This window comes from Zingiber officinale, chromosome 4A (genome assembly GCF_018446385.1).
Source record: "Zingiber officinale cultivar Zhangliang chromosome 4A, Zo_v1.1, whole genome shotgun sequence".
In the NCBI taxonomy this organism is placed as follows: domain Eukaryota; kingdom Viridiplantae; phylum Streptophyta; class Magnoliopsida; order Zingiberales; family Zingiberaceae; genus Zingiber; species Zingiber officinale.
In genome coordinates, this window is record NC_055992.1 from 23,749,254 (window position 1) to 23,759,548 (window position 10,295).

The following is a 10,295-nucleotide window of genomic DNA, read 5'->3' on the forward strand; positions in this document are numbered from 1 at the left end:
TTTTGCTCGGCGCTAAAGTCCCTCTTCCTTTGCTTCACCGGCCGAGCGTCCGGTCGGACGTGAAGCTCATGCTGTGCGATACTTGGCGAAATTCCCGGCAACTCATGCGTCGACCAGACGAAGACGTCGCAGTTTTTCTCCGGAGACATTTGATCACCTCCTTTTTCTGGCTTGCCTCCAGATCGGCCGCAATGAATGTGGTGGCCTCCGATTGGGTCGGGTGGATCTGCACTTCCTCTTTTTCTTCATACACCAAAGAGGGTGGTTTTTCGGTTATGACATTTACCTCGATCTGTGGCGTCTTCCGAGCGGAATTAGCTTCGGCTCGGACCATCTCGACGTAGCATCGCCGAGCCGCCAGCTGATCTCCTCGCACTTCTCCCACTTTATCTTCAACCGGGAACTTAATTTTCTGGTAGAAGGTGGAGACGGCCGCTCGGAACTCACTGAGCGCTGGTCGCCCCAAGATAACGTTGTATGCTGAGGGAGAGTCGACCACGATGAAGTTTGCCGTCCGCGTCCTTCTGAGCGGCTCTTCTCGCAGCGAAATAGCCAATCAGACCTGTCCGACCGGCAGAACTTCATTGCTCATAAACCCGTAGAGGGGGGTTGTCATGGGCAGCAGCTCAGCTCGATCAATTTGCAGTTGGTCGAAGGCCTTTTTGAATATAATGTTGACCGAGCTGCCTGTATCAATGAAAATGCGGTGAATAGTATAGTTAGCTATTACCGCTTTGATGAGGAGGGCGTCGTCATATGGCACTTCGACTCCCTCAAGGTCCCTGGGCCCGAAACTGATCTCGGGCCCACTCGCCCGCTCTTGACTACAGCCGACTGCATGGATCTGGAGCTGCCTGACACTCGCCTTCCTTGCTCTGTTGGAATCGCCTCCGGTCGATCCGCCAGCGATGATGTTGATTTCGCCTCGGGACGTGTTGCTTCTATTTTCTTCCTCCCGTGTGGACGACCTAGGCCGTTCCTTGGACATCCGGGGATTGTCCTCGTGCCTTTGAGGATGATGCCGCTTGGGAGAGAGTCGTCTGTCGGATATCCGCTAATCAGCTTCATGGTGTCGCTGTCGCCTGTCGGATGATGGCGATCGACGACGGCTACTCCAAGGAGCAGGGTGGGCGATCAGGGGAAGGCTTCGGCAATCTCGTGTGTTATGCGTGTCGGTCCGGTGGAACGAGCAAAACATGGGGGTCCATACCTTCTTCTTTGGTTTGGGCCGCTCGGCAGTTACCTCTTGGACGGCATGGGACCTCACATGGTGAGAGCGGACTGCTTCGGCCCGCGGTCCTCTGGGTGGCTCCTGTCGAGTGACAGCCTTCCGCTCGGCAGGGGCTAGCCGCTCAGTTGGAACTTCTTTTCTTCGGGCCGCCTGGGCTTCCTCCACATTAATGTACTCATTGGCCCGGTGTAACATATGATCGTAGTCTCGGGGCGGCTTCCGAATAAGTGAGCGGAAGAAGTCACCGTCCACGAGGCCTTGCGTGAACGCATTCATCATCGTTTCTGAGGTGGCCGTTGGAATATCCATGGGCACTCGATTAAATCGTTGGATGTAAGCTCTGAGCGGCTCCCTGGGCTCTTGCTTGATGGCGAATAGGCTGACACTGGTCTTCTGGTAACGCCGACTGCTTGCAAAATGATGGAGAAAGGCGACGCGGAACTCCTTAAAGCTGGTGATGGATCCGTCCGGCAGCCTCCGGAACCACCGTTGTGCCGATCCTAAGAGGGTGGTAAGGAACACCCGGCATTTCACTCCATCTGTGTATTGATGTAGTGTAGCTGTGTTGTCGAACTTACCAAGATGGTCGTCCGGATCGGTGGTTCCGTTGTATTCCCCGATCGTCGGGGGCACATAATGTTTTGGAAGAGGGTCCCGTAGGATGACCTCTGAAAATTGCCGGTTGATCCGCTCGGGGGAGGCGTCTGTTCGGGGGGCCTTGCCTTTTCTGTTGTCTTGCATGGGCGCCTCGTTGGATGAAGATCCTCGATCACGGTTAACTGTTGCGACTTCAGGAGGCATACGGAATAGGGCCCGATGAAATGGAACCGTGGCAGGCGGTGCTTCCGCTCGGCCTCCTGATGCTGACATCGCTTGTTGCTCCAGCCGCTCGGCTTGCGCTTTCTGCTTCTGTTGCTCCACTAGCTTAGCTGCTCTTGCCTCGATTAGAGTGTCGAGCTCCTCCATGGAGAGCATCACCGTATGCGGTCATCCAGCTTCGTCCATTACTTCCGCTCGGATGCAGGTGCGTTCCCACAGACGGCTCCAATTTGATCCTGTCCGAACGCTGAATCGATGGACGCTGGGCACGTGGCGCTCTCCGAACTGCTGACGTGGATCTCTGACCTGCCGTAAGGGTCTCCGGCAAACCTGCAAGGAAGTCGGGCCGGGAAGGGGTTCCAGGCGACGACCCTCTGACGCTCAAGTCAGGCAAGAGGAAAATGATAGTGGCTTCGAAGATGTGAGATCGCGTGATTGCGTACCTCCGGCGAAGTCTAAGGGCTCTTATATAGAGTTGTGGGGAGGCTCAGGCACACCTAACGAGGCGTATACGTGTCCTTTGCCCATACCTTAACATGGGCTTACCAGAGGAGCATGCCTAACACCATACTGCTACAGTCCGAGAACCTCTCTGATGGGCCAGCAGAACCTTCTGTCGTAAGATTTTGCGTATGGTTTGATCGTTGAACATGCATGTTGTCAGAAGATGTTTCCCAATGTCCCCTTGCCCTTGTCCTCTTTTACCCGCGCCGAGCGCCACCCGCTCAACAAGCACATTATCGGTCCGACCGGGAAGACTCCCCGGTCGCGTGCTCAGCTCGGCTGAGACTGTTCACAGCATTGCTGGTTTTATGCCTTGGCCAAGCGGGTAGCCCGCTCGGCCGTCACTATGAGCGTCGGAGACCCGACTCCCCGTCGGGTTGTCTTTGATTCTGTCCTGACCTGTTCGGCCGGTTCACCCGACCCTTTCCGATCAGCCGAACCTCATACTACCCTTGACTTTTGACCTCTACGTGTCATTAACTCCCCTTAAAGGGGGTCCCGCGTCCGTACCGTCGGATCAGACATTAATATTTATCTTCATCCAATGCATGATTTCGGTCCCCTCGGGGCGGTGCGATGGTTAAGGCACGGGGTGTTGCCACATGAGGTCTTGGGGTCGAAACTCGGCGTGCCCGAGCATAACCTCCCCCATGTCTTGTCCATTTGCACTAATGGCTAGTAGCCACCCGTGATTTACCTCCTCCGTGTTGGCCTAGGGACGAGTTGGCTGGGGCGCTGGGGGTGAGCGAATCTCCTTTTGCCACATGATCAGTTCGAAATTGACCACCTTTTTACTCTTCATCCAATGTATGATCAATTCTAAATTGAGCACTTCTCTTCCTTGATGAATTCAAATTCACCAAGTCATTCAATGAGTCTAACTCATTGATCATCATCAATCCGAATTGATTTAATAAGTCTAATTTGAATTAGACTCAATCCAATAGTTGGATCCAATTGAGTCTAACTCAATGAGCATAATTCAGATTAGATTTAATCCAATGATCCATCATATGAACTATATCCAAATTAACATTTTTTTTTTTATGTATGATCTAATAAGTTCTCATAATGTTGGCAATGTTTCTAAAACTATTTTAGATACATAAATAATGAGTGACATCTAACAAGACATCATTGCTAGCCAAGTGACGAGAATATCAAGATCTGACCTAATCTTCCGGTGTCTATTATCTTGTATGATGCAATCCTTCTATCCTTAATATCTAGATTGATCAATAGGGCATAGACCGTTTCATCCTCTTATCAATCTTTATGTTTTTTTATCTCTAAGTAGACACACTCAATCAAATAAACTCGATATCTCATATTTACTCATTTGAGCATTGTTTACCTCCGCAAGTGTACGGAAATGTCGCAAGTAATATAAAAGATTATCGTATCCACAGGGACTGGAATAAGCACTAAGAATATCTCAACGCGAATTAGCTAGACAACAAATCAATGGATTGACAAAGTCTAAATGTAACTATGAAAAGTAACAATGAAACAAAAGAATAAGAAACAAGAATAAGGGCAATGATAAAGGATGTTCTAGGAGTTTTGATTTCTTTGTAATGTTATTTAATGTAGGATCTACCAAATCGTATTCCTCAATTGTCCATTATTTGTAGAAGGTTGCCGGTTCCCTCTTGCAATAGACAACCAGCCTAGGATTGAAATATATCTAGATGTGATCAATTAGAAGTAAACCCTATGTTGTCCTTACACGGGCTTGCCTGTCACGTGCGCTCCTCGAAAAATCAACATAGAAATCACTACTTTTCAACCCCATTAGATATAAAGATTAACGTATACAATCTATCCTACCCTCTTGAAATACCTAATTTCCCTCTCAAGATTTCCCCTCAAACGTCCTTACACGGGCATGTTCCTGTCACGAAGATCCCTCGAAAAATCGAATGAGAAGTAATCCATACAAGATCCACAGGATATTCAAACATTCATTCTAGCATAGTAATTAAGCCCTAATCTCAACAATCCACACAAGAAAGAATAGATACAAACAGGGCAAAATCATAGAAATAGGAATCTTGGCAAATCCACAAGAGTTTTCATCAAATCCCCATTACAAATACTCCCTCCATCCTAGAACAAGAGATCTAATCCATGGAACAAGGAAAGAATCCAAAAGAAGAAGAAAAGATAAACATCTTGATCCCCAAATCCAAGAAAGATAGGGAAGAAAAGCTTATCTACGATGAAGAACCATTTTCAGATCCAATCCTCGCTCCCTGGAGTCGAAATGTTGAAGATCCGCCCTTGGAATCGCCGAAAATCCCTCCAAGAAGGTGGAGGAACGCCCAAATCTTCAATTCCCCCCAAAAGGGAGAAGATCCCCTTTCAAATCTTGAAGGAGGCTTTATATAGAAGAGGGGTTTGGGCGCCAGACGGCCCCGAGGCACAGCCGTGTGAGGTTCACACGGCCTACTCCACTCTCTTCTCTGCTAATCTCACATGGCCGTGTGAGGTACATGGCCGTGGCTTGCCTTTAACAAAGCTCCCCTTGCACGGTCGTGTAGATCCACACGGCCTGCACTACCTTCACCTGTGGAAACCTGGCACGGCCGTGTGGTGTACACGGCCAACACTCTCCTACTCTCTGGAAACCTCACACAGCCCTGTAGCACACACAGCCGAGGCTTCTTCTGTCTCTGGAAAACTGACATGGCCGTGTGGTGTACACGGCCCAGGCTTCCTTGGGCTTTAAAACTTGGCACGGTCGTGTGAGGTTCACACGGCCTTGCCAACTTCCTTCTCTGGTGCAGCTACACGACCTCTCATCCTTACACGGCCTAGGCAACTCCCCATGGTAGGACCATGTAGGGTTCAAGTGTCGTGGCTTCCTCCATCGCTTTGCTTGCAGATTTGGCCTCAAACACGCATCTTTCACCAGATTCGACTCCTGAGTACAAAAAATGCACAAAAGCAGATCTCCGAACAAAGAGAGTAAATATGCTAAAAAGGAAAGCTGAAAGTACGAAAATGCATAGATTAAGCATGCTCAAAGTATGTAAATGTGCGTCAAAACATACTAATAAGTGTATACAATCTACGCACATCACACCCCCAGACTTAAACCTTTGCTTGTCCTTAAGCAAAATGTTGCAATCTAAATTCATATGCTCTACAATGCTCTCATATCCCTAATGCATTCTCCTAACTCTATCAACAGGTCTCATTAGTAAGCATGATCATGAAAACATGTTAAGCATGGCTCAAGCATAAGTACCTTGTACACAGTACAAAGACAACTCAAAACTCTTCAAGTTTCAATCTATGTCCTAGTCAAGTTATCATCAAATTTGAATTCCTAATGTTTCCAGTGATAGACAAGTAACCAGTGATAGGCACTTACTTGCCAAACACTTGGTTCATATTTCTCAATCAACCTAGGGCCTCAAAGGCGTGCTCAATCTCAAGAGAAGCTAACAGTCATTTCCCAGTAACCCAACTCGGTCTCAAAGGGGTGACTTGCTAGATTCCACTCACGACAACTATTTTTTTTATATCCCTTATTCACTTTTTTCTATTTCTTTTTTTTTCATAAGCATTTGCATTGTGCAAATCTTATTTCACAAGTGTACTTTTAGCACAAATGTTGAGATATTAAGATTTTTCCAAATGAGCTTGCATGAGTTGAGCCTCATCCAGTAACTAAAATGAAGTTTGAAAAATCACCATGGAAACCAAGTACTAAACAAACAAGATGAATCATGACTATTTCAATGATATCAACCATTCAAGCATCAAGTCAAAGTGTAGTGAAAATAAGATCCTTAAGGTCAAGCCAAGACTAAAACTTATCTCCAAATGATACTTAGCTTATATCATGCTACCCAAGATAGAGAAAAGAGGTACATTAAGCATACTATCATCATTTACAATATCATGAATCAAGATAAATAACATGCTAACAATTTTCTTTAGGACAAGAAAACATAAAAATGGAGTTTGATGTTCTCAAGATGTATGCAAAAAAAAAAAAAAATCAAAACAAAATGCAAGACATAAGCAAAAACAAAAACAAACAAAGCAAATCAAATGCATTTAATGCATCCCCCCAGACTTAAACTTTTCATTGTCCCAATGAAAACTAAAAACAATGTGGAGGAGATTTTAAGAGAAGTTACCAAGTGATGAGCTCCAAATGGTTGACATTCATGTTTTTAAAGATACTCCTCCATCCAATACTCACATTCCTCCACAACTTTGAATTCTACAACAATAAGATAGACAAGAAAAATTAAGTAGAGGGTACATGTTTATTATAAAGAGAGAACTAAAGACATAAAAGAAAATAAGGAAAATGAACTTGGGTTGCTTCCCAAGAAGCGCTTGTTTAAGGTCATTAGCTCGACCACCTCATTAGATTCATCTAAATCTTGCTCTTGGAGGGGTAAGATATTTCAACACTCTCCTACCAAGGGCTCTTATTATGGAGGGAGCTTTCAATATAGGAGTTAAAAAGTGAAGTATCGCTCTCTCCATTTTCGTCTTCTTTAAATTTCTTTCGGGTGGTCGAAGACAGTTCAGATTGAGCTTCCAATTATTAGCCCAAATGAAATCTGCACATGCAAAGAAAATACAAATCTCCCACAAACAAATTAGATAAGATAGAGCCATAACCATATTAAGATAAGCAGAATAAGAAATAAAAACTGAATCACATCCAACAAAGTCAATGATAGGTACCTCTATAAAATTTTCCAAAAGATCACAAGAAATACTAACCTTACTTTGCTGAGAAATACCTAAAATTTCTAAACATGTAGATGTGACTTCCTCTGAATCAAAAGTTGGTTCTGGCTCTGGCTCAGGTGTTGGTGATATCAAAGATGGTGATTCTTGAGACTCAATCATATCTACATGAGTCCCTACACATTGTTCCATAACATGATCAATTCTTACAACCTCTAAGGGTTGTATGAACAAAGGTGGTGATCCTTGAGATGCTGCTTCCACAACACAACTCCCTACACATTTTTCCATATCATCATCATCAACACAAACATCAAAAAATAAACCAACATCTATGTCCTCAATAAGAGAATCAATAACAAGAGGATCAATAACTTCACTTGCAGTTTTAAGTTGATCTATCACATTACATTTATCATCTGAAAGTTCAATGTCATTATAACACCCTATAAAATTTGGAGGTAGATCTGAAAACTTATTTACCACTGCATTATCTTCACAATCCTCATCTGAAGAGTCTTCATCTTTATACAAATTCAAAAATCTGCACTCAACCTTACCAGTGTCACAAAATTTTTTAAAGTCATAGTTCTCATTGACCCCCACTAACCTTTGTGAACAAGGAACCCTTAGTGAAGGTCTTGGGAAAGGTACTTCTAATTTCCCATATTCCCTTTTAGCTTGTGGAGGATATTCAACTTGCTTATCTAGTGTTGGTATGATCAATCGTTGAGGGAAAGGTACTTGTGGCATTTGGGAACCTCCTGGAATAATGGAACTGAGTTCATGTGGTCTTCTATTGTTCTTTTCCTCAATTCTAAACATGTCCTTCTTCAGAAGTTCTTCATAATTTTTTTCAATTCTCAACCCAACATCATCACACTTTTCACTAGATCTTGTCTGTGAAGGAGGGGGATCTTCTTTAAATCAATTTGAAACAATACTTTCAATCTTTTCCCCCAAATGTTTGAACTCCCCATTCTGTGACTTGTGATTTTCAAAACTTATAGATGGTTGAGTTACAATTTGTTTGACAGGCTCTATAGCATTTATGGCTTGCACTTCTTGAATGTTTGAGGGAGATTCATCCAACTTATGTTCGACCATTCATGGAGGTTCAATGTCACTTGATCAATTAACATATATGCTTCATCTACACTTTTGTCCATAAAAGAACCTCCAGCTGATGAATCCAATAAACTCTTGTCTGAGAAAGAAATTCTCCCATAGAATATGTGCAGAATCAACTATTTTTGAAAACCATGATGAGGGCACTGTCTTTGAAAACTCTTAAATCTATCCCATGCTTCAAATAATGATTCTCCGTATGTCTGAGCAAAATTTATTATGCAATTCCTCATATACACTGTTTTGCTTGGAGGAAAAAAATGATTCAGGAATTACTTCTCCAATTGTTCTCAACTTGTGATACTTTGAGGATGGAGAGAATATAACCAAGTCCTTGCTTTATCCTTGATACTGGAAGGAAATGCCATCAATCACACTACATCTGATGACACTCCTTCACATTTCACCATATCACAAATCTCTAAAAATGTTTCAAGATGCAGATAAGGACTTTCTGATACTTCTCCTCCAAATTTATGACCTTGTATCATAAAAATTAACTCTGGGTCTAGTTGGAAACTTTCTGCTTCAATTTGAGGTTGCACAATGGGAGATAAAAATCTTACAGAAAAGGGTGTAGGAAATTTTCTCATGGGGCTGCTTGACATGTTAGTGCTCATGGATATTCAAGAAAAAATTATTAGAAGAAAAAAATTGAAGAATCAAAGACAAGAAATAGAATGCAATATGAGAAGCAAGAAAAACAATGCAGAATTAAAATTGCAAGAAAGAAAGTGCATAATGAAAACAAGAAAGAAAAGATAAAAGGAAAAAAATGTCTAGAATAATTCATATGCTAAAGATTGCAAGATATGTTTACAAAAGAAAAAGAAAAAAAAAGACTAAATCAAAAGAAAACAGAGAAAAGTTAGACAAAAATGTTAGAATCAAATATGCAGAATTAGAATTATAACGAAAGGAATTGACAAGAATGCTATATAAGAAAGGAAAAACTTATGAAAATAGAATTCTAATAATTAGTTACAACTATGCAAATGAAAAGAAAAAGTTATGTCTAGTCTAACTCAATTGAAAATCCCTAATGTTATAGCGCAGTCCCCGGCAACGACGCCAAAAATTTGTTTACCTCTGCAAGTATACGGAAATGTCACAAATAATATAAAAGATTATCGTATCCACAGGGACTGTAATAAGCACTAAGAATATCTCAACGTGAATTAGCTAGACAACAAATCAATGGATTGACAAAGTCTAAATGTAACTATGAAAAGTAACAAAGAAACTAAAGAATAAGAAACAAGAATAAGGGCAATGATAAAGGATGTTCTAGGAGTTTTGGTTTTTTTGTAATGTTATTCAATGTAGGATCTACCAAATCGTATTCCTCAATTGTCCATTTTTTGTAGAAGGTTGCTGGTTCCCTCTTGGATTAGGCAACCGACCTAGGATTGAAATATATCTAGATGTGATCAATTAGGAGCAAACCCTATGTTGTCCTTACACGGGCTTGCCTGTCACGTGCGTCCCTCGGAAAATCAACATAGAAATCACTACTTTTCAACCTCATTAGATATAAAGATTAACGCATACAATCTATCCTACCCTCTTGAAATACCTAATTTCCCTCTCAAGATTTCCCCTCAAACGTCCTTACACGGGCTTGCCTGTCACGTGCGTCCCTCGGAAAATCAACATAGAAATCACTACTTTTCAACCCCATTAGATATAAAGATTAACGCATACAATCTATCCTACCCTCTTGAAATACCTAATTTCCCTCTCAAGATTTCCCCTCAAACGTCCTTACACGAGCATGTTCCTGTCACGAAGATCCCTCGGAAAATTGAATGAGAAGTAATCCATACAAGATCCACAGGATATTCAAACATTCATTCTAGCATAGTAATTAAGCCCTAATCTCAACAATCCA

The 10,295-nt window shown here is 42.7% G+C and overlaps 1 non-coding gene across 1 annotated transcript; it reads left to right on the forward strand.

The window, feature by feature from the left end:
- The first annotated feature begins 8,533 nt into the window (after positions 1 to 8,533).
- On the forward strand, positions 8,534 to 8,639 carry LOC121973916. Its single transcript, XR_006109821.1, has one exon. It is a non-coding gene; the product is annotated as a small nucleolar RNA R71 (small nucleolar RNA).
- The last annotated feature ends 1,656 nt before the right edge of the window (positions 8,640 to 10,295 follow it).